This window comes from Apteryx mantelli, chromosome 2 (genome assembly GCF_036417845.1).
Source record: "Apteryx mantelli isolate bAptMan1 chromosome 2, bAptMan1.hap1, whole genome shotgun sequence".
Classification (NCBI taxonomy): Eukaryota; Metazoa; Chordata; class Aves; order Apterygiformes; family Apterygidae; genus Apteryx; species Apteryx mantelli.
In genome coordinates this window covers 75,686,892-75,711,549 of record NC_089979.1, presented here as the reverse complement: position 1 = coordinate 75,711,549, position 24,658 = coordinate 75,686,892, and the positions used below count along the sequence as shown (strand labels likewise).

Sequence of the window (24,658 nt, the reverse complement as noted above, 5' to 3'; positions counted from 1 at the left end):
TAAACATATGTATTGCATACATAAACATGTGACATACATTACATGCATAAACATGCATACATATGCATACATGGGAGCTTTGAGCTCCAGCTGACTCATCCAGGCCGAAACAAACCCCATAAAATTATATTTATAAAGATTTTTCTACTTGAAAAAAGACAGTGCTCTTTATTTCTATTTTGTTCTCCATCTGATGTGATTTGCAGTCTCGCATTGTGGTATGCCTAAAGTATAACCGAATTTGTTGGTTTCCATCATTATGCAGCACTGAAGGACTGCCAAAATTTCACTGCCTTGGACTTCTAGCTTTCTTGGTAATATAAATGACCAACCCATCTAAGAACTGTAAACTACAGAACACTGTTGTTCCAAACTCCTGGCCTTATTCTGATTTTTTTTGCATGCTCCAAACTCCTGTTAAAGTCAACATTAACTCAAGGCAGCCAGGACTGCCTAAGGCTATCAAAAAGACAAGGTTTATGGGAGAGAGATGGTTTAAATAAAGGCTATTATCTCTCCTTACGCACAACACCTAACTAAAACCAGCATCAGTTTGTCTGAGCAAAGAAGGCCACCAACTGTTGACAGCCCTTGAAACTTCGGAGAGCCCCTTTTGAGAGCTAGATGAGCATGTGCCATGCTTCAGCCTGCACAGCTTTCCAGAAGGGCTCCACCAGTACGAGGCTTTCACTCAGTACTATAATTCTCATTTTAGATGATCTATTCTGTCTGAAAACACACCAACAAGTTGAGCTGCACAGCATTAGTTCCCTGTTCTGCTTCTTGGGAATGTATAGTAACATGAATATCTGGTTTATGAAATCAAACATCATCTGTCTACTTGGGCTCCTTGGCCTGCCATTCATTTGCTTCTCCTAAAAGAAATGTGATTACTCATAAAACAGGGGAAAATATTTTGGAAGGCTGTGCTTCATCTTCATGTCTTCTGTTCACCTGCATGTCTTCTTTTTAACAGAAGACATGAAGATGTTCAGCTAACCTATTATCAAATGTGAACTGACAGCACAAATACAGGCACAAGAGTATACTATTTTTTGCATTTGCAAATGTCTCCTCAGTACCACAAAAACATTGGAAAGAGCAAGTATAATGCCAAGAAATCTGTAAAGACAAATGTGGTATTCGCTGTTCTGTTAACAGAGAACACATAAGGGAAACAAGATCAACTGACTGTGACAGAGCAAATAGGACATTGAGGTGCATTGAAGTTTCTGCTCCTTTATAGAAAGGATGAATCCATAAAACTCAGAGGAATGGAGCTCATCAGAAAGTAGAGGGAAAGGGATACAACCACACAAACCAGAGGGGCAGGGGGAAGAACAGAGCTCATGGTCTCCTCCGTAAGTTGTAAAGAACCATAGGTTTGAGTTTCAAAAGAGTAATACGAAGAGCATAGCAATGTCAGAGACCACTTCACTAGCAATTTTAGCTCAACTAAAATGGCATATATGTGTGCTTGTGCATAGATGCAGAAATCAGAGGTGAGGGCCATAATACATCATTAGAGGTCATGAACTGGAGATTTAAACTAAGATTCATCAGCCATTTGTTTAAACCATAACCAAACCAAGCATGCAGCACAAGCAGAGCAAAGTGCTCTTCTCCCCTGCATGTGTCTTTTGAACAATACAAACACAGCACAAAATCTACCATCAGCTTCCTCTGCTAACTGCCGTTATTTCAAATGCCTCCACGTTGGAGTATCCAGGTCACTTTGACCTCAGAAAGGCCTAATTACAGTGTCTGTAAGACCAATACAAAGAAAAACATGGAAAACCTAGACACAGCTATGGCATACCTTACTCCACTTGAATAACTTTATTGAATATGGGTGTGAGTGCTGCTTATGCAACACCAAAGTGACAAAGAAAAAAAAAGAAAAAAAAAAAAGAAATATAGAAATCCACCACTAACTTCCATGATGCTAACATAGCACAAGCTACTAGTCAACTAGAAAGCATTTCTTTTTAAACATTGCTGTACACTCTCTCTCTTTACATTTCTAGGAGCCCTAGCTTTGTGGCTTGAGACAGAAGTCATCTCACTACCTGAGTTTCTGCAGCCTGTTAAAAAATGAATTCTCCCTGCAGTCTTTGTTTTTTCACTTTTTTCACCAAAAAAGGACATTTGATGATGAAAGCGTAAGTGTATGTAAAAACATAACTATGGAGACTTACCACAACTCACCCTTACCTGCTCAGTAGTGAAGTGATAATTCCCCACATTTCCTCATAGTCAAGAGCAAATTTATGGATATCGCTCATGAATTTTAGTCTTTCAAAGAGTTTTCAGAGGAATACAGAAGAAAATTTATGTAGACATAGAAACACCACACAGTGAGAGCACAGAAAAAGATACATTTTTGGGGGGGGGAAATACCAGAGATGAAAGCCTGGCCCCACTGAATTCCAGGATAAAACATCCACTGGTTTCAGCAGGGTCATGATCTCTGTCAAGATCTAAGTCTGGATTCACTTTTGAAGTAGGTGTGGCCTAAAAGCAGGAGAGAAGAATTACTGATAATTTAAAAGATGTCTCTCCATCTTAGACAGACCATCATACATTTCATTCTACATTGCTATTGATTGCAGAAAGAAAGTGCATGAGTGGTCATGAAAACAATCTATCTGTTTTTCCCTGCCCTACTTTCCACCACATTAGTCTTTCTTTAGTTTCGTACTACATACTGTCATGTACCTTTTATTGTTGGCAAATGGGATGGCAGGGTTAATGTGCTGATTTTGCTATGTGTTAGAATTACATGAATTTTATGACAAGCAATTTTCACCATAAACAAACTAGCATCATACATCTAGAGGCATGGTTTTGGTATTTTCCTGATGCAACTGTGATTATATACTTACTATGTTGTATGCTTCCTGTGCTGTATTTGTCTCAATTGTATCTTTTATACACATACTTGCACACATGTATACATTGTACAGTATTTCTGTGTGTATAGGCACACACAGACACCATGGATGTAGGGAAAGCATGAACGTGAGAACCACAATAACGCTGCTTCTGGCTGAAGGTAATACATTACAGAATTTGTTTCCATGTTAATGGATTACAGAAAAAAATCTTGTAAGGATTATTTCAATTTGTAAAACATTTGTATTCCCTACTGTATAGCAATAAAAGGAATGTGCCAACTGCCACTCTTTAAGAAATATAATACAATTCCTTGTACTTTTAGTTTGAAATCAGAACCAAAACACATTTGCTGCAGGAAAACTGATCTTTATGGCCCTGGCAGGAGGTGAAGGCTGGAAGTCAGCTCACTCTTTGCGGCTGTAATCCCTTCATGGAGATCTGGATTTGCCATTCTGTATCCTCTATCCTCTGACCATTTGCAGAAAATCAGAAGGTTACAATAACGCCACAAAATGTACAACAAATCCACAACCATCCAAGACTCCAAGGTTAGGGATACGCCAAACACTGCAGCCATTTCACAGCTGCAAATGGAGACAGGATTCTGCATCTTTTACTGGAAAGAAATTACTGTCTGAATATACTACTAGTAAATCAGCAGTCACTTAGCCATCCTAGAAAGCATGAAACTTAGCATAACAGATCTTTCATAGCTTACAAGAGAGATCATGGTACAAGAATGTTAAACAATACAACACAATTCTTTTGTAGGTAAGCAACTTTCACTTAGGAGGTGCAAGTTGTTGCAACAATAGAAACCTCAGAGGAGATCATCAGAAAATGATTAACATGTTTTTCAAAGGCATGTGCTCAATTTAGTGTTTCAAGACAGACATATATTTCAAAATCCTCTGGCGTCCTGTTTCTTATGCTTTATACGTACACACACACATATATATAGAAAGAGCTCATATTTGTTTTTGTTTCATTAATTCTGCATTTCTGCTACTTAAAATTACCCAAAGCATTAGAAAAGGGAACAGATCAGATTATTCACATATTCATTTACTTAGAATAATTACCACTAAAGAGACGTTCCAAAAAGTAACCTAATGTTGAATACAGTTTATGGCACACTGCACTTTTAGTATGTCACTTGATGATTTGCTAAACCATCTGACTTGACGTTTGCGATAAATGTTAACTGCATTGAACTCCCAAACAAACATCAAGGATATAATTCTTTTCCACAGAGTATTTGCTTTATGTTGGTCATTGCCTTTCCTTGGAATCTCTCTTTCTTAGCAGCAATGTGCCAGAATAAGACAACACTTGATTGTTTTTCTGGAAAAGAAGTTTCTGCTGAAATGAATAAGTTATGGTAGAGTAATTTTGATTTTCTAAAGTACAAGTTAGCTAATATTCCAGGTGAACTGTATGAAACCACACCTGGCTACAACCAGCGAGGACGGGAACCCCAACAGACTGAATTACACACAAAGGCTGGCTGTTGCCTGGTATGCAGAGAGCAGAGCAAAGTTGCCTTCTCCTCCTTCAGGAACTAACTACAACACCAGTCCTTCAGTTTTGCTAGCAAAGAGGCTGCCCACCTGAGTACAAACCACTGAAAGGGCCCTGGGAGGGGCTGAATCTGGCTGCTATCTGATCCTTTTCTCTGATCTCTACAACTGGTTCATCACAGCGGAAGTCACTGGGGAGAGGGGGAGAAACTCAGCAGAAACCACAACGTAGAGGTAAATTTGCAAGACGCACAGAAAGTGAAAGCCATAGGCCAGGTAGGAAGCCCCAGCCACTGACATCGTCCTGAAGAAAAGCAGATCAAGAGGTCAGGCTTTGATCAAGAGAACAGAGCTGAGAGAAATGGGACCAAATATACAATTTCACTTTCTGGAGTTATATCTGAAGATAGTCAGAGGAAACACATTGAAACAGAAAACAATTACTTGGCATCAGATAGTGCCACTCTTCACTTTTACTTTTCTTAAAATAAATAAATAAGTAAAAATCCAGAGCCAATCCATGGGACTAAAAGGAAGAAATGGATAAGGAAGAGTGTTTCAGTAATGAATCAAGGACAGGAAAGAGATATAGGAAATTCCCATATGTATGAATTGAGTCCTTTAACTCAGCCACAAAATGCATTCAAATGTATGTCTCAGTTTTCAACTGCTTCATCTCCATCCCTTTCTCAGAAACTCCAAGGGCCAGGGTAGGGGGCCGGGAAGTTCTGCATCCAGGAAGACTTCTGGCCATCTAGACAGATGTGAATGCTGTTTACACCACTCTAAAAGGTTTCTCATTCATCCAAGTATTCTCAGCGAGACTGTTTCAGACACAGATGAGCTCAGCACTTTTCATCATGGAGTCACATTTTTATTTTGCATATATAAAGTCTTTTGAGGCCCTCCCTCCCATTCCAGCTCCTTCTTCTCCTTGGAAGAGTCACAGTTCTTTGCGTGTGGCAACATAACGTGTCTCCATGCAAATCAGTTTAAAATTACAAGTGCTAAATTGTAACTTTTTTGTATGGTAAAGGATCATACAGAGGGGAATTGTGGCTTAAACAAAGATCTTCTATAATTAGTGATAATAACAAAGGAAATATTCATAATTACATCAAAGAATTCTTCACTGAGGATTGGTTTTATTTGCTTCCTGTGCAAGCACAGAGTTCTCTAAAAGACAACACTATTTTAAGCATATGGAGATAAATTTAAAAAAAAGAGCTATCGAGAGAATCCAACTTCAAACCGAATCCTGAAAAACACTCGGAAACGCAGAGGAGGTTATCTAATCAAACTGATTATAGGCCAGTCATCAGCTCTCTACTAGATATGCAGAGTCTGTAGTATGTAAACATCTTTTCAGACAAACATGACACCTAGCACACTGTAGTATATCCTGGGTGTCTATCTCTGCATATAGGAGACCAAGTCCAGGGATTAATTTCATCCACCAACATAAGACTAATTTTGTGAAGCACAGATAGCTAAAAATAGCCAAGAGTAATGTTATGCAATAAAACCTGGTATATGCTTCCCCTTTCCAGAATAGGGAAGCCTACATATCTTCAAATTAAAAAAAGGCAGCAGTTTGACCAAAACACAAAATATATTCCTTTCATTCTCTTCCAGAGAGAACGGAATTTGAATCTCCACCACATTAAAGATACATGCCTGAATATACCCACTATCATATCATTTCAACGATTTAAATAGTAAATGATCATCAAAAATTCACAACTCTTCTGCCCTCCCCTGGAAAAAAAATAGGTCAAAAAAATAAATGGAATCAAACTGTCTTCTGCTCCTTTTTATGCATTCCAGGGAGGAAAACTGAAGGAGATAAATCTGCATAATACTGAACCGAATCTCTTTAATTCCAGTCAGCTTTTATCATTCAATCACTGAGTCTGTATGTGGAAAAATTCATGCTAATTCCCCCTAGCAACAGCCTCAGCCTATCAGGACAACCCATGCACCATGCAGCTGCCAGCCAGCAAGAATAACTCTAAGTAGGTCAGGCCTGCATTTCTAAAAATGCCACGGTCTAGTAACCCCACTGTCCCGTCTGTCTGCCCTGCCCCATAATAACCTCAATTGCTCGGTGACACAATGACATACTACCCTGTTAGAGCGCAATCAAATCACGCTGCATTATGCTGCTGCGAGCGGTGCTGCTGGAGGAAGGAGCCTTCGAGGGGCAGCATTAATCAGGCAGTCATTCATGTCCACTAGCACTTCACTCTGGAGATGGGGCCTGCATTAATGACCAGCTGTTTGAACTAACACAAACAAAATAATGTCTTCCACCCGGTCGGGCGCCCAGAATACTCAATTCTAATCAGGCAGGTTATGCTCATTGACTAAGCTGAGGATGTAAATTAAACAGCCCCAGACAATGCCAGCTTTTGTAACCTTCTATTAATTAAAGTAAGTATATTCAAATTATACTACATGCAATTCAGAGAGCTATTGGTTTAATATACAGAGTCATCTCCTCCTACAAATTTGTGTTCATAGTCAAAAAAAAAAAAAAAAAGAAAAAGGAAAAACCACCACTGTTTGCATAATGCAATCTACCTATCTGGGTAAATTAAAGAGCTGCATAAACAGAGCTGAACTGCGACTGACTTCTGCTGGGAGCAGGGAAACAGGCCAGGCTTCTAGCAATTGTGCAGCGTGAACACAAACAGAAATGTAAACTGAATATTGTGGAGGGGTTTTGATACAAGCCGTGTAAACATTTTCCAGCAACAATGCGGAGAAAGGCCAGTCAGGGCAGATTAAGCACCCCCTGCAATCTCACTGCTTAATGCCGCCGAGCTGCCAGCATAGACCTGAAAATAATCGTAGCAGTCAGAAAGCTCCTAGCATGCTCTGGGCATGGCCCTTTAAGAACACATAGCCTCCCACTGCAGTATTCCCAAAGCAACATTGGAGACTTCTGTTTGGCTTCAAGATGTTGCACTTCCCCCCCCCCCCACCCCCTCCTGCCCCTTAAACAGAGAAGCCTTAATATAAACCACACCACACCACAATAAGTCTTCTCTGGGGTGGTATTTCAGTATCAAATCTGTAATGTCTAGACAGAACTGCAGCCTGCTTTCTCCGTGCTTAATTACACCCTTCCCTTCAAACACCTCCGTGGGGCTGGCCATTCCTGTCCTTCGGAGTATGCCCCAGCGGCACGCAGCCGCCCCTCCATGACAGAGCCAGGAAAGCCATTTTCTACAATAAATAGCTCGTCTGCATTTTTCTGAAGGATTCACACTTTCACTTGGTGAATACATGCCCTCCGACAAACTGATAATTCAGTCTTCGCTTCTGCACAGCGCAGCCAGCCTTACGCATGTAATCCATCCCCATCTGATTTATGAACACAGCAGATTCATTAATCCATTTTGCTCTTGCTTGTTTTGAAGTGGGCTTTATAACCAGGTTATGACTATTTTCCTTTACTTTGTGGCACACATCACATAGCTATTCTTGGAGAGATACAGTCACTGACGTAACCATGGGCTCCTAATTACAAGCTGCTGACATTTTGCTTGTCTCCGCAGCTTTGAAGCTATGAGCTAAGAGTCTCTCTTCCTCCTTGTTTGTTTGAACGTGCCTGAGTTAGAAGCACAACAGTTTCAGAAAGGTATAAGGAGCAGTATAAACTCCTTTGCAGTGATCAGTGCATTGCCAAGGTTATTTTTCTTTAAACAAACAGAAAACTACAGTTTGGGAGTAATAAGACTCCTTTGCCCCCAGCACAAGTATGCTATCCAACAGCTGGCTAAATATAATCCAGCACACAAGGGCTGCCTTTGTAGAAGGGGTAACAAATAGCGGAAGGGCCAGACAGGCGTCTTGCGGGGCAGCTCACCATGACTATTGGGAAATCCCCTTATACAAATTTTAGGATGGCATTATGGTCTACGGATTTGTACAGAAGGAAAAAAGGAGAAAAGAACCTCTCTCTCTCAATAAGGCAGCTGCTAAAAGCCATGCCAAGCCCCGCTAGCTGAGTGCAGCACTTGTTTCCCCTACCTTCATTTTGCACATTGTTCGGATATGGGCAACCTGAGCTACTGACCATACTAAATATGCCTGTATTTTGACAAGTCTACCTGCTCTAAAAAATACAGTCTCCTCAATGCTTGTCCAGAATTAAAAAGATACCCATATACATTTCAGAGAAATCCACTGCCAAATGCAAGTATTACTTCTTTTCAATAGATCAAGAAGCCTTTTAATTACAAGTCAATTTTGAATTTCTAAAAAAAAAAAAAATAAATACAATGCTGAATATAAATGCTCAGTTGAGCATTTAGCCATCTGACAACTGTGGTAGCCAGCTGGTCTAGAAGTCATCTGGGATACATTTATTTTGATTAGATTGATCACATTTCTATTTACAGTATAGAATTTTTCACCATACTGAATACAGCTGTGTTTATAAAGATTTTAAGATGGAGAAAACGAAACCCCTACAGTTTCTCTCGGCACAGTGCAGAAGATTCAGTGCTTCAAGGTGTTAAACGGAAAGGATCTGCTTTCACATTTCTTAAAAGAATTCTGCCTACATCTGTTTTCACAAAGTGCCGCCTTAGTCAGGAAATGGGTGTAGAGCTATAGCTGAAAATATAAGCTGCAATCAAGTCTGATCCAGCAAAGTGACAAACTTCCTCTGTAAATTGGTCAGAAATGTCTTTTTTTCATGTCTATACATGCTCGCACATACACAAACACACACACACATACATATACACACTGCATGGCTGCTGTTTTCCGTGGGGATACCGGTGCAGTCACCTTGCTCATCAGTTCCCTCCTTGACAGCATCAGGAGTGTTCAAGCTACAATGTACAGTCCCTCCATCCATACATTGCTTTGTAAATTATGCCATCCTCTCTACAACAAGAACGCACAGAATCAGACAAAGACCATATAGCGTTTCTTCTTCCTCCTCATTTGCGCTCTCTCTCTCTCTCTCCCTCCCATGCCTTTGCCTTAACAGGCAGACACAACAGATACCTTATTTATCCATCTTCAGCACAACGCTGAGGTGAAACTCGACTGCAGCACTGTGGCTTTCCCCATGTTAATCCTTTGGAGCAGCAGAGGCTGGATTCTTGCTGCTGATACCCTTGTTGAGTACTGGATTATTTTACATAATATTTCTTTAAGCTTTCACCCACCCCATCCTAGATTAACTTCCCTCTCCTCCCCCCCCCCCAAAAAAAAATCCTCCAAACCACCACATATCACAACCCTTTGCTTCCAGAACCAACAGAAAAAAATGCGGCTCCATGGCTCTTCTTCCTTAGCAATGTGCAGACGAGTGAGTCTCGAGTCAGACAAGCCAGGGTGAAGCGCAGGCAGTGAGACTGCAGCAGCCCCAGCAGCAGCAGAAACAGCAGCAGCCGCCCAGGTAAATGGGGGGAAAAGCAGGCTATGTCGAGAGTGGTGCAGCGTCGCAGCTGTAAGGAAAGACAATCTCACTTCTTCCAAACAGTGCAGCTTTCTGCCTGCAGGAACGGAGAAAAGGAAAGACCCAGAATTAAAAATAGAAGCCAAAGCAGTTGAGAAGAAATAATAACTATAATAAATGAATGTAACTTTATTTTTCTGGGCTTGTGGGGTTTTCAAGGGGGAGGGTCCTTTTTCCCCTCTCTCCCCAAAGTCTCCTGTGTTGCTGAATGTTACTGTCCAAGAGTGCGGAGTCACAAAGGCTCACTCTCCAAAGCGCAGCGAGACCAGCATCACATGAGAAACCACATGACGCACCCAAATCAGATGCTGATGCGGTCCACTATTTCACTCGGGGGGGGAAAAATCTCGACCAAAACATGCCCCTCTCTAGCAATTAGAAAAAATTTCCCTTAAAAAAAAAAAGGCCAAAAAATAAATATCTCCCTTTCTATCTGTCTTCAACACCAACACTCCAGGAGAAAGGAGAATGCTGTTCCACGGACACTAGCTGGATGGCAGCAATATTACTTCCAGGCTATATTATTCAAAGCTGATTCCACTTAAGTGAATTCCTGAAAAGCATACTCCATGTCTTCATAACATGAACAAGCTCAGAAAACCATTTCCATTATCGTTCCCTGCAATCTGTATCCAAACCTGTGTTCTGAATAATTTATTTGAGACTAATAAGCTGTTTGCCAAGACCACTCCTTTTTCCACTTAGCCCACGCTCAAGATTGACTAAAGTGAGGAAGCACTGCACAGAAGCAGAGGGGCATTCATCATTTTCATAACTGGCAGTTTTACTAAACACACTGTCCCCCAAAATAATTGGGAAAAAATGAGCTAAAGGTTTTTTCCTCATTTACTGGATCTGACAGGGCTCTGTCTGGTTTGCAAGCAGGCATATTGTGTTTGCGGATGGTGGCAATGTTTTTCCTAACATTGCCGCCTCAAAAAGCTTTCAATCCAAGTCAAGAAGCAAATACTCTTGCCTGCCAATTCCTGCAGAGGTGTTGTGCCACACTGTTTAATGTACTAACATCTGGACACCCCCAGCAGTCCCCAAGTAAGAGCATGCAATTCCACAATGCTCTTCACGGTCAGGGCACCAAGCAGTTAATGCCCTTGCCTGTAGGAGCATGGAACTGAGGGACTGGTTAGCTTGAAAAACAAAAAAAAAAGCTGACCTTGACGATCAATGGAAATGCTGCTGCATAAAGTTATCATCCAACAAACACTGTTAGCAGTTTGTAGCTTGTTTTACTCCTAACATTTGTTCAAGTGACAGAGCAGGTGGCACAGAGTCCTCCATCCCCTTTGTTTGCAAAAGCCGGGCACCACCTCACAATGCTGCGCTCCCTGGCTCTTTATACTGAAAACTGTACACAGCGTCGAGAAAACGTAAAAAGATAGCTGCTGTGAATCTGCACAGCTGTTTTCCACAGGATCCCACTGCAAGCTTCGGAGTTTACATGACGGATATCAACCACAGAATTCCGCAGAAGAAAGATACACCTAGCATTCATGCGGGAAAGCGCAATAAGAGCAAAAACAGAGTGCTCTTTTGTGTCGATTTCAACCTTCCCAACTGTTCATGCAATAGCAGATTGCAAAAATTTGCACAAGGCAGTTCAAGCTTGTTCTCATTGGCTCCTACCAAAAAGGGGTTTTTCAATGGGCTGCACCTCAGAGTTGCCTAAATTCCACGTAAAATCCAGTTGTAGCATTCACCCTTAGTGTGAAGCTAGTGTTCAGGAGAACCCCAGGACTATATGCTCATACACAGCTATCACAAGACCACTGAAGTCATCCAGGGACATTTTCACCTGCGATGTAACAATTCACCATTGTCAAGTCTTTCTTGGAAAATGATACCAGTACCCCCAAATTCAAACAGGAGCTAATGGATAGAACACCATATTTTCAGACAGAGTATCAGCTAATCTGAGAATAAAGGCTTCAGAGGGCTTCTTCTCAGCCCAAAAGATGAGCATTACTGAAGAAGAGATTCAGCACAGCAAAATAAGCATTTCCCACTTGCAACCAGCAGATCTATTATCTGTTCTGACTTAGAAACATAGATATGTTGGTTGGAGGGGACCTCTGGAGGTCACCTAGCCCAAATTCCCCCTTGAAGCAGGGCTATCACCAACATTACATCAGGTCAGCTGTGGCTTTGTCTATCTGAGCCCTGAAAGCCCCAATGACTTCCAGAAAGACTCTGGATAACCTTCCAGTGCTGCACCACCCTCCCTGGGGGAATAAATGTGCAGGCATTTCTTCTTTTGCTGTTTCTTATATGCATAGCCTTCAATGCACTACTAGTGGGAAAGACTGAATTGCATTCTTTTGCAGATCCAACACTGACATAATAGAGGGGAAGTGAAGGAGTCAAGGAATGTGGAGACTCTACATTTCTTGCTCATTTAAACACATCCAGCTCAAATCAGTAGCATCTCCAAATTGACACCATTTGATGACTGTTTGGATATCTAAGTGACCTGTTGCTTTCAGCTCAACTATTAGCCAAACTACTAAAATATCAACAAACACCTTGATAACACTTCCAGTGTTTCATCATGTGTGTTAGTCACCTCAGGAGAAAAAACAAGGACCGGATGCATGCAAAACCTGAGCTACTCTCATTAGAGAGTCCCTGCAAGCCAGGCTTAAGGCTGACCCAACCTCGTACTTGGAGAATGCTGGTTTATTAAGAATACATGATACAGGACACATTTTTCAGACAGACCTGAAAAGTGTGCCTTATGATATTTATAAGTGTATCCACATGCTTGTGGAAAACCTCGTATTTGGGTACATGATGTAAGTTAAGTACGACCCAGCAACACACAGACACACCCACAATAGATGCTAATGAAGTTTTAAGGGGGGGGGGGGGGGGTAAAGAATTACAAACAGAAAGACCAGCCATCATTTCTTCAGAAATGCAAAGACTACAATGAAGAAAATCTCCTTGTGGGAGACAGCTCTAGACATGCACAGCTGAAAAACCTAATTCCTACACTGAAGTTCCTTCAGACAACCTCCCCATTAAATTTCTTCATAGCAGCATGAGCAACTAGCCCTCCTTCCCTCCCCAAATCTCTGACATAGGTACTTTGCTCTTTTAGGAGCTGCTAACTAATTCATAACCAGATTCTAAAGTTACCTGTCCAAAATTACTTCCTTAGGGCCTGCGATTGACTTGCACAGTATGATCTGTCCCCCTCCATACAGAGTAGGAAGTTGTCCACACAATAGCTGAGGATACAAGCAGGAATTTCTGGGTGACATCATTACTGCCTGACTTCAAATGAAAGCTTTTCAATTGGAAGATATAGAAAGAAGCTGGCTTATTTTGGATGCTGCCTGCACATAGGTTGCAGAGATTTCCCAATCTCCAGTTTGGTGCCAGCATTTGAAGATCTGTCCTCAAACATTTGATCATAAATCCTGCTCTCTATCAGAGCAGTGTTATGCTTATTTGGTGGTACACTGGCTACCTCAGAGCTGATGCAACTGCCTACAAGAGGACAAGCTTTGGAGCAAGAATTAGCAGATTAACATCATGAATTAAACCAACATACAGATGGCCCAAAATGAGCACTGTTCAGCAGCTGCTTAAAGGCGACTGAATTGTGCCGAATGCTTTTCAGATGCTTTTCAACTGGGCTTCATATATTTCTCTGTATGGCTAATTATCCACTTGGTACAGTATTCCAGTACAACACAGACCCCTATGAGTCTACAATACATTGAACATCACTGAAAATGAATCTTGGTATCCCAAGTCAGGGAGAGGTTGCACTGTTACACAGAACAAGACCTACATTCCTTTTAATATCAGACAAGTGTCAGGCCTTAAAAGAAGAAAACTACTTGAATGCTTCTAGGACACTGGCCTTTCCCTTTTGGCACTTCCTTCCTGAAGTCAAAGGAAGGGGAACTTCACATTGGTTAAGCCTAGCATTGGCACTACATAGACTGAAGAGAGGTAACAGGACTTAAAACAAGAACCTGGCCAATAGTTTAATATAAATCTAACCTTCTGCTTATTGCAGTCAAAGACTGCTACCACTATGTAGCACTAAACAGCGCCACCCAAAAAGCAGGAACTGGAAAATAAACAATACCAGTCTCAGCTGAAGCAGAATACCACTCATAAACAGATGCATATCAGTAAAAATTTGAAGTTGCTAATTTTGACAGAAACATACAATTGCTAAATTCTGCAAGGAACGTTCCATTTGAGTGCTTGATATTTCTCAGCAAATACCAAGGTTTGGGGGTTGTTTTTTAGTGACCTTTCCCTTCAGAATCTGCAGAGAGAGAAAGTATTATCATTAGGCTTGAGGTTTCAACCCAAAAGCCAGGCAAAACTTGACGTTTCACTGAACCTGAAACCTCAAAGTGAACCTCAGGCGTGCAAAACCTTATGGACTGAAACCAAAACAAACATATGTCTGCCCCATGTGAACAAAAACTGCAGAGCTGCACATGGGTCTAAGTACTGAGCCATGCTGGCTATTGGCCAAGGCATGAAGTACCCTACTCTTTGCACAAAATACCAGTGGATGTTTAGTGACTGCAGAGTACATCTAGAGACACAGTATCATAGTTTGGAGATGCTCAGGCCAACTTTAACTGAGAGTTCAAGTCCCCAAAGCAGTGTCTCTACAGTATACAGAACTCTCCAGTAGGGTAAAAAATCCCACATGGAGTTTTGGGCAACCACAGCTAGACTACTTTGGTATTCACAGGCTTCTTCAAAGCTAGCTCCTGATATCTCTATGCTGTCTCAGTTAAAAGACATGCTTTGCTTGTCCATTCAGCTAGAAAATAGCCACGATTCTACCTTTTGGTAATTCACAATTTGCAATAGAATATACTAGATTCTGTCTAGACGATCTTAGCAAATGGGTACAAAATGATAGGCAAACACAGCTTCTGCATTGTGCACAGAGAGCTTCATTGCAAGAAATGAGAGAAGCAGATGGTGCATCTTGTCTCTTGTAATCATCAGTAAACAGATCAATTTATTTGAATTCATTGATTATTCAATATTATTCTTTGAAAAAATTCCCACACTAATTCTAGGATCTAAAGATATGTGGTGGACAATTTATTGCAATTATTCAACTATTCAAAGTTCTGGCTATTCCAAATGATAGTACTGACCACACACATTTTTGTTTTCCAACTGTTTAATCATAATACTTAAAATTTATTTCAAGTGTTATTTCAAAACTGAAATTCACCTACTGCAAATATTGTGTAGTTTGCCTAAACCTCATGATTCCACCAGCATTTCCATCAGTAAACTTATCTGGAATATATGCAAGCAGCAAACACCAAAATAGTTCCAGACAGAGAAAAATGCTATGTTTAAAAATACAAATGACATTTTTTCAGTATTCACCCATCTTTGATCATTGCATACTAGAAAATATATCAGTAGGAACATGACTTTCTCTTATGTCTAAGCACTTTAAAGAAGTGAGTCTACTTATCTTATGTGCTGCTGGATTCCTGCAAACTGTGTGCAAGAAAGTCAACTTCAACTATGCTGCAGAACAGAAGAAATACCAGAATTCAACAGAGCAGAATGTGATGCACAGATGTAAATGCAGCCAAATGATAACCACCACTGAGGAAAATAATGGGGTTTTTTTGGCATTTGTGGAAGCTTCTTAAGGTTAGGACTTCCATTATTATTCTGACTTACTATAGATTGTTTCCTCCAGCTAAGTTAGCCTTGCGGCCAAACTCCCCTCACAGTTCAAAGGCAACTGCCATGGTGTATATGCCTGGGTAATGGGTCAGGCCATAAACTAATGTAGGGTACTGTAATTAATATAATGATGTAAAAAGAAAATAAAATTTATATAGAGGATTTGGAAGAGTGCATTAAAATGCATATAACAAACACATAACTTACAGGAAAATAAAAACACTTTATTAGCCTGCTCTTTGTTCAACTTCCACTCTTGCTATTGTTCCCTCCTAATTTCCTGAAAGTATAAATAACACTCTTTTGACATAAGTACGGAATATTTAATTGCTACAAAACATGTCACTTAACCCACATCACGAAAAATGTGACCATGGAATCAGGTCCCAAATCTTCTATTAGATTTGCATTCCATTAGATTTTTGCATCGTGACTTTGATTTTCACTCCAAAACCCAAACGTTGCTTTGTTTAGTTGCTTTTAGTCTAGTTTCTTTTCTTCGAGAATCTAGTCTGAAAACACAAAGGTCTAATGTAAATATCCTAATTTACTTAAAAAGTCTTACAGCTGCTAGCATTATGTTCATGAACATGGAACACTATGAAAGGCAATGCAAATGCCAAAAAAAAGGATGTTGTGTGATCTATCGATTCTTCATACAAACAAATCTACGTATCCTAATGTGTTTTACAAACCTGAGGGAAACCTTTGTGCCAAGGAGGCCACATGGAGATTGCAGAGCTGCATATGCAATAGCTAGAAGTCCATGAAGGGCCCCAGGTTGCTCAGTGAAATTATTATCGCACCTGTATAAAAATTAAAAAACCAATGGGGTTTTGTTTTTAAGATTATAAATTATATGCTACAGAGGGAAAAACATACAGAAACGTATTATAACCAGCTCCTTAGTGAAACTACTGACAAAGTAGTTAATATTTGGTCTTGAGCAAAGGACTGGTTTCCTTTTGTTAGCTGCCCAGCCTTAGATGGGTATTTTACATGAAACACATTACGAGTTCAAAGTGGAAGAACTATGTTTTTTCACCTGTGAGTGGTTTCAACTTAGACTTCAGCATTACTGTCAGGAAGTCAGTTTTTCCATGCTTGTTACTGTAAACAAAGATTGTATGGCAAGTCTCCAAAAGTGATAGAAGGTCAAGGACCAAACTGCAAGAGTGACAGACTGCTTCCAGAAACTGAAGGGACAACATTTAAGTGAGAAGCACGACTTATTCAAACTCTTGTGCTGTTCTCATTACTTAGTTGTTCGGACAGCAAAACAAACACATGCAAATACATCCTGGCATACTTATATATGTGCATATATCTGAGTAGCTGAAATGACAAGCAGGTAGGGAGAAAAGCCAGTACCATCACTTATTGTCAACATCGCCTGACACTCTCTGTTGTTTTTTTTTAAATCAGTTGCTTATATCTCTGTCAAACCTCAATCTAAACTCTGCTCACCTTTATTTTACCTCATCTTGTAAGCTTTCAGCAAAATAACATCAGACATTTCTGAGAAGAGCGTTCCTCCCCAAACAATAAAAATTCCACTGATGTTCTCTTTGTAAAACATTAGCACTTCCATGAGCTGTAGCCAGAAATTTAAATTTGACAAGCATACATCTTGTACATTATGGTGTTACTTTTTGCTGCTCCTCAGATATTAACCTAAATTTGCCAATGTTAAAACTTTCAGGTTTTTTAACTCTTGAGCACCTTTAGAAAGCTGAGTATTATTCTTGTGAAAAAAGCTCAGTCCCTTATTACAGGCCTGTAACATCACCTAACTATACACATTTTCTAATTCTGCATATTCCTTTCCAGGTTCCCTGAGATTCCCGAGACTGATCTGAGGAAATGCTGAGCATTCACAACTACAAATGAAGTCAATGGAAGCTGCACCATACGGTGCTACGTGGTAGTACTACACAGTGCATCCCAGCTTGAGTACCTGAAACTGGTAGAGCTCTGTATCTGTAAAACCAGGATAATATCAGCCCTTCATGTTATGAGGAGGTTGCAAACATTAATCAGATTGTGGATCAGTGAGGTAATGCACAGATGAGCTGATGACAAAACATCTCTCTGGATCTCAGAGCACAGTAAATAAAGAGACTAAAACCAAACGAGTAAGCATATATTAATTACTATACCCATCCTGCTCATGGAAAGAAATGGGAACTTTTAAGAAAAGAAAACATATGTGATTAGGCATGCAAAGAGTGAATTGCAATGTACAAATACACACACTACTGAGGGACAGTTCTAATGCTGGTGTTTTCTCATGTTTGAGTACTTGCATCTGAAAGCTTATAAATGTTCTTCTAACTTGCATATGTTTAATAATTTAAATGGTATACTTTAGGTCATTACCCACATGCCATGGGAAGTAACAGCATGCATATTTCTGTTGAACTGTAAACCTTAATCTTTCAATTACTTTACAAACGCTTCCTAGTGGCAGTCCACCCGATCTGCTACAGTACTAACCAAGCATTATTTATCATGAATCTACAGCCTCTGAAAAAAAGATTGAAAGCAGAGGTGTAACATTAGAGTTTAAGGAGGAAGACTGAATGCTATCAAAAATGAAAACAAAGTCCAAAGAACAAAGTGAAGAAGGAAAGCAACATCTCAAATTTATTCAAAAGCCCTAAAAATTAGATATATTTAAGCTCATATACTAAGTGCTTGCTTAGATTCTACTGTCCTCAGTATGACAAATATATATTCAACTGGTCTTTTTTGGTAAGGACAGTTTTCTGAATCAGGACTAGAGTATCCAGAGTACAGGTATTATGCTAGCTGAGCAATAGAAAAGCATCAGATGTATGCTATTAATTTGTGAAGTGCAGATATGTTTAATGGTAAACAAATTGTGAGAAACTTGCGAACTTGAGAACTGGCTGAATGGCAGAGCTCAGAGGGTTGTGATCAGCGGCGCAGAGTCTAGTTGGAGGCCTGTAGCTAGCGGTGTCTCCCAGGGGTCAGTACTGGGTCCAGTCTTGTTCAACTTCTTCATCAGTGAGCTGGATGAAGGGACAGAGTGCACCCTCAGCAAGTTTGCTGACGATACAAAACTGGGAGGAGTGGCTGATACACCAGAGGGCTGTGCTGCCATTCAGAGAGACCTGGACAGGCTGGAGAGGTGGGTGGAGAGGAACCTCATGAAGTTCAACAAAGGCAAGTGCAGGGTCCTGCACCTGGGGAGGAATAACCCCATGCAGCAATACAGGTTGGGGGTTGACCTGCTGGAAAGCAGCTCTGCAGAGAAGGACCTGGTAGTCCTGGTGGACACCAAGTTGACCATGAGCCAGCAATGTGCCCTTGTGGCCAAGGCGGCCAATAGTATCCTGGTCTGCATTAGGAAGAGTGTTGCCAGCAGGTCGAGGGAGGTGATCCTCCCCCTCTGCTCAGCCCTGCTGAGGCCACTTCTGGAATATTGGACCCAGTTCTGGGCTCCCCAGTACAAGAGAGACATGGCACTACTGGAGCAAGTCCAGCAAAGGGCTACGAAGATGATTAGGGGAATGTAGCATCTCTCTTATGAGGAAAGACTGAGAGAGCTGGGCCTGTTTAGCTTGGAGAAGAGAAGGCTGAGGGGGGATCTTATCAACGTGTACAAGTATCTGAGGGTGTCAAGAGGATGGGACCAGACTCTTTTCAGTGGTGCCCAGTGACAGGACGCGAGGCAACGGGCACAAACTGAAACACAGACAATTCCACCTGAACATGAGGAAATGCTTTTTCACTGTGAGGGTGACAGAGCACTGGAACAGGTTGCCCAGAGAGGCTGTGGAGTCTCCATCCTTGGAGATATTCAAAACCCGCCTGGACGTGATCCTGGTCAACGTGCTCTAGGTGACCCTGCTTGAGCAGGGGGGTTGGACTAGATGATCTCCAGAGGTCCCTTCCAGCCTCAACCATTCTGTGATTCTGTGAACTTTGAGGAGCTCTAAAAATAATTATGGTCAACAGGATGAATGAATCCTGGTCTTCTATCTAACATCAAGAAGGCATTTGAAGATGTCTTCTGCTCTCAGTTGCTATTTACAAGCTGATTCAACTCCTCCAACTCTGACATCTGTAACTAGATTCAGCTTTGGAATACTTGTTTTCTCTCATCATTAGCATCCCGTCCCAGGTTTTTAAGCATTTTAAAACATCACAAAACAAAACTTTCCAAATTACTGGTGATATATAATAACATAATGCACCACTCTGTAAGCCAGAACAGAAAACTTGCTATTCATCAGATTTAAGCACAACAAACAGTCTCTGCTCTGCTAGTGTTGTTAAATACTTCCATGTACAACTTATGAGCCATTGCTAAAAGACATTTTAACCAAGCTAACCTCTGCTGTAAGTTTAACAATAAATGAATCTGATAACCACCCATGTTATCAGTTCGCATACCTCTTTTATTGCTAATGAAGGCAGACCTTCCAGATTTAGCACACAGGAACTCCTTCTGTAAACACAAACTCTCTTTAGCTCTGTATATGACAAAATAACCTTCACCTGTAAGCTTATACTAGTAATAATGAAGTCTGTGACCTCTGATAACAAACCTTTTCTTGATCAGTTCTGAACAAGCCTCACAAAATGATATAATACCTGTATAAACAATGATGCAGGTGAGGTAGCCTTCAACATCCACACACTACTTGCAAAAACCTGGCCTTGCTGAGCAGTGGCAGCTTCTGCTCCATACTGTCCATTCCCAGCAACACAAGTCCCCAAACCTGATCTTCCTTAAGAACCTTGACTGAAAACAACCATATAAGGTAAATTCCTGTAAGAATGCCAATATATAAAAAGGGGAAGAATATAATGAGAACAGTATTGGGCATCTGAAGTGTGTCCTTTGTTTTATACATTACTAGGGGCAATAATTATCTAATTGACACAGATCCTAAATTACATCTTTCTACTCCAAAACTGCAGAAATTATGTTATAGAAGATGATCTCCCTCAAAGCAGGGTTTTTTTTTTCCCCTAAACTAACCCTTCTTAATCCAACCATCTTCACCACATTACCTAAATAAAATAAAAAAAAAACAATTTTATTTATGGATGCACTTTTCCAAAGCATGCTCAAGTTACCTACTGCCTTTTCTCCCGTTAATCCAATTAAAAACTCCTTCTGGATCACAACTTCATATATGGTATCAATACATCAAAACATGTAATGCAAGTGTCTTTTTAGCTAAGATTGAAAGCAAGTGTCACGCTGCTGTTGCACTGCATCCAGCCTCGGTTTCTTTTAATAGAAAAATACCACTCTGCTTCCCAACTTCTAATATAGTAAAGTGGCATTTGCCTGGGACATGAAAAGATTTTCCAAACATTGGATTTGTGTCAAGAGGTACCAGCCTGAAAGGAGACAGGGTTGTCTCAAAATTAGTAACAACGATACAGTCCTTTCTTTCCTGGAAATTAGTTTTTTCAAAGGAAATCTCACAGCGCTTTTACAAAAAGTGGTTTGTGGGTTTTTTTGTTTTTTACAAATGGGGAGTGCGGGACACACTCACACTCACTGTGCCTACAACAGGCCATCCTGCAGATCTACTCTCAACTGCAGCGCAGCCAATTCCTTTTGCTAGGATAACCAATTTAAAATGATAGAAAGAAGTGTCAACAGAAACATGCAATATTGCCGCCTTAATATCACATGTCTATAATCAAATGAACTGCAGAAACATTACGACCAATCCTTTCATGCAGTATTTCTTCAAGCCTAATAATTCCTGATTTCATAGAAATAAAATGACTTTATTCCCCTGGATTACAGCTGCATCTTAAAAGGAAAAACAGCCCCAAAATAAAAGAGTGCCATGTGCATCTTCCTTACTAAAATGCAGTTCAGCAATACCTTACAGCAAGGTCAGTGAGGCTGGTAAGAAAAACCCAGATAATAAAAAAACCCTAGATAGCAGGGGCACTGGGAAGCACAGTACTGTGAGCTGGATAAACACAGACAGATAGCTGAATATATTTCCAATATTGAACGTTTTCACAGAAGAATTAATTAAATACTACTCTTTAAAGATGGACAGCCTGATGCATAATGCTGGACTCAGAAGCTAATGGCTTTCATTCCTGATCCAGAAAACGATACGGTATAACTCTGACCAAATCACTTATAGGAGGAATTTCAAAAGAGACAAAATCACAATGGAAATTTTCTTTTACAAAAACATCTAAAATGTAAAACTAAACTGTCTTAACACCTCTTTGAAAGAAGTAAAACAAAAATAATCTAATGCATCTTTATCTGCAGTTAGACAATTTTGGTCTCTGATCACAGAGTCAAGATTAACTCCAATTTAACATAGTCCCCTTTTAAGAATTTAGAAAAGGACACCTGTAAAACATGAGAATAGCTCAACAAATAAAAGTTTGCACAACTCCAAAAGAAAGGCAACCAAAGCAAGATAAAAAGAAGCGATTATGTTAACGACGACTGTTCCAGGAAAACATAAAGAACAAACATTCTCTGCTTGGAAAATAGAGCCAGAAGAACACTACCCAGAGATAAAAACACCACACTGTATATGTGAGACTGTGAAATCCTTCCACAGTCGCATACTTTTACAGTTTGCACATCTATGGTGCTCTCGATTTGTGGGAAATTGGTATATCTTAATGAATAAACAAACAAATGTGAAAGTGGGTATAGTTCTTCCACTAACACATGATCCTTTTTTTCTTTTTTGAGGTTTGACTAAAGTTCAAAAATACTGAAACATTCTAGAGAGTTTTGTGCATACGGGGCCTGGTGGAAGTGAAGCCCACTCCGCTTTCTTTAGTTACACAATGCCTATTTACACAGGGGCTGAATTTGATCCACTGTCTACAGTACGTGTAGAAAATATACAAGCTACTTATATCCTAAAATTTAACATCTGACATCAACGCACAACCATTTACACATATGGTATTTATAATATCTGGTAAACATACCAGACACGTCTCTATATTCATTTTCTCGTTTTAGAGTATATTCATTTTAAAGGACTCTTTTTCAAGATCAAAAATCAACTGTGACTGTACACAGAGGAGGAGAGAAAAAAAATGCTTGAATTAATCCCACCTAAGAAAAGGTTTTAGAAAAGGATACATGGATTCCTGCTGCATGAGAGGCAGTACCACATTCAGCTGTAATTTGAATCTATATTATATTTAATAAAATCACAGTATATTCTCTTGTCCTATTAAAACTGCATTCTACCTTACTGGGTCTGAATAATTTGTATAAAAATGATTGCTACAGTTCTTAGTAAAAGCTCTAATTGCATTCCTGTTATAACTTAAAATGATAACCTTATCTTAATTAGTAGCATGCTTCAGAAATGCTTTTGAAAGACATGGAGGATTAACCCACATTTTTATACAGAAGCCTTTGGGCTTTTTTTTTTATTATTATTTTGTCTAGAAGGTATGAGCTAGTGCTAATTTATCAAAAACAACAAAGGAAAACAATCAAATTGGGACAGAATAAACAACCCTGCTGCCACCGTCCCTGGTCAGTGCAAGTATCTCTGCGTAGGTTGAGATCTGCTAGGCACACACACTCGCGCACAGGGTACCAGCAATGCTCCTCGAGGGATTTCTCCACTGGGAGTGCAAAGGATGTGCTTATATGAAACGTATGTTTCTGATAACTCTCCAGCACATGGCATGTTTGTCTCAACTCGCAAAGAATCGGGAGTATGAGCCACATACAGGACGTGAACGGGATAAGCAGGCAGAGAGGCTGCAGCAAAGGAAACTGTGTCTTTAGAAGGGTGTGGGAAAACTTCATTATGGAGGTACAGCACAATTCCAGCAAAAGCAGTAGAAGAAAAAAATCTGCTGAATTACAGAGTACTAAAAACAAAACAAAAAACCCTCAAAACTCCCCCCAAACCAAAATAAACCCCAAAAGGTCATGCAGGCAGTGTGCTCCAGACACCGCATCAACAAGATTTTTGATGACAGAACCAGAAGTAACTCCAAATCTGCTAATACAACTGCCTGCAGAGATCTTTGACAAGTCAGATACTGTCTAGCTGATGTTACTTCTGGAAGCATATATTTCACAGCATGGCAAATGAATACGGCCATTTTGTCAGAATTAGAAAAATGAATAATAGTAAAATTTGGTTAGCAAGCAACTAAAAGCCCTTTATGCAAATCTCTCTTTGCCTTGGGTTTTTGGGTGTTCTTTTGGCCGATTGGTTGGTTTTCTTGCTATGTAGGTGTTTAAGCACATCTTTATTGTTGTTCTGTGAAAAGGTGACACAGCTTTCTGGTTTAATGAACAAACCTTAGTCAGGTTCATTCAGAGAGTAACTGTTCCAGCAAAACAGTTTTTGTTGTGTAAAAAGTCTACTCGCAGAAACCAATACTGGAACCAGCAGTTTGCAGTGGGATCCAAATACTCCCAACTTTTGTGACATCTTTTACTATCAGCTGGGTTACAGTTCTATTCGGAATTCATTTTATGAGTCCTATCTTATCCCACTGAAAAACACAGTAGCAATTTCCTTGAACTTCACTGCTGCATATCACACACCACAAGCATACAATTATAGCAAGGTACCAAGCAGTGAAGGCCAGCATTTGGTTGCCAACGAATCACTTTTTGCAAGCGTATCTTTTCCAAATTAACTTTTTTCCTAACCTCTTCACACTAAGCATCATACTGTAGGAACAGACCCTTCTTTTTAACCCAGTTCACTAGTTATGCTGCAGGCTCCATAGGGCACAGACCACTCCAAAGACATCTGTGTGTGCCTGCCTATATGCACACAATATAATGGGATTCTCCATGCTCTGCAGGAGCTCCTAGATGCCATCCATAAATATGGAAATAATAAAGTGGTGCTTCAGAATTGCTAGAGAGAACCTTCTTAAAAACATACACATGTAAGCTGGTATGCATCCACATTTAGCCTGCGTGTGTAGGTGTCCCTACACTATGGGCCCATGAAATTCCATTTTCACATACATGTAAATGATTAAACACTCCCAGGAATAGTGAGACTCTTCT

General features: G+C 40.2%; 1 long non-coding RNA gene across 6 annotated transcripts in view; it reads right to left on the bottom strand.

The window, feature by feature from the left end:
* Positions 1-24,658, bottom strand: part of LOC106483320 (uncharacterized) — a 294,920-nt gene that overhangs the window by 16,900 nt on the left and 253,362 nt on the right. Inside the window, exons 7-8 of one of the 6 annotated variants that reach the window (XR_010883360.1) lie at positions 9,701-9,937; positions 9,222-9,320 (exon numbers count right to left, since the gene is read on the bottom strand). The exons of 4 other annotated variants lie outside the window; for them this stretch is intronic. This is a non-coding gene — a long non-coding RNA (uncharacterized lncRNA). Of the gene's footprint in view, positions 1-9,221; positions 9,321-9,662; positions 9,938-24,658 lie in introns of those variants that run through there. One more of the 6 variants, XR_010883359.1, reaches the window with a different exon arrangement.